Here is an 800-nt window from a genome sequence, read left to right on the forward strand (position 1 = left end):
AGCAGTAAAAAAAACACACTAGAAAAAGAAGAAATTGTTAACAGTCTGCATAAAACTGATCACATCTTCCTCTGTAATAGACCTTCGTAATTTGCTTAAACAAAAGAAACCCACACCAAACCAAACCCTGCTCGAAGTATCAATGCAGTAAGAGAAATGCCATTTAAGCTTCTTAGACATTCAACTTTTTTCCCAGATGCGTGGCCTCAGGCACCAGGAGACAAAGCTGCATACCAGTGAGGTAACTGGCCATGAACACCCCCCAGGTGTAAGCCTACCTTTGTTAAGCTTGGCCTGAGTCAGTTTTCTAACGCAGGCTAAACAATGAGAGCATCCTCAAGGGTGCACCAACTGAGTTCTAGGTTTGGCTTTTCTTGTGCTTAAAGGAAGCCTTATAATTTCACTCTTAGCGAGGAATAACTAGCATAAATTATATGTTTCTGCTTAAAAATCAAAATTCCCAACCTTCCATCGCTGGACTTCCCAGAGCTCTCGGCAAGCCAGCAGGGCGAGTTTTCAGAACTCCACCAAATTTTTCTTTATGCCATCACGTTCTATCTGTGTTTTAACACTGCCATTGTACAGCTCCTTTCACTAGGCAGGCAGACCACTGCTGCGAACGTTTGTGTGGTTTATTCCATGAATACTCCAGCAAGGCTATGAATTAACCGGTATTTAGGCTGCGTCCAGGACTATGTCAGAGGGCCGCCTCAGCCCTTTCTCAGGGAGGCACAGAGCACATAGCGTAATGCAGAGAACGCCACTGTTTTCAGTAAGATTATAGCCAGCCTTAAACACCC

This window comes from Aptenodytes forsteri, unplaced genomic scaffold (genome assembly GCF_000699145.1).
Source record: "Aptenodytes forsteri isolate BGI_AS27 unplaced genomic scaffold, ASM69914v1 Scaffold97, whole genome shotgun sequence".
In the NCBI taxonomy this organism is placed as follows: domain Eukaryota; kingdom Metazoa; phylum Chordata; class Aves; order Sphenisciformes; family Spheniscidae; genus Aptenodytes; species Aptenodytes forsteri.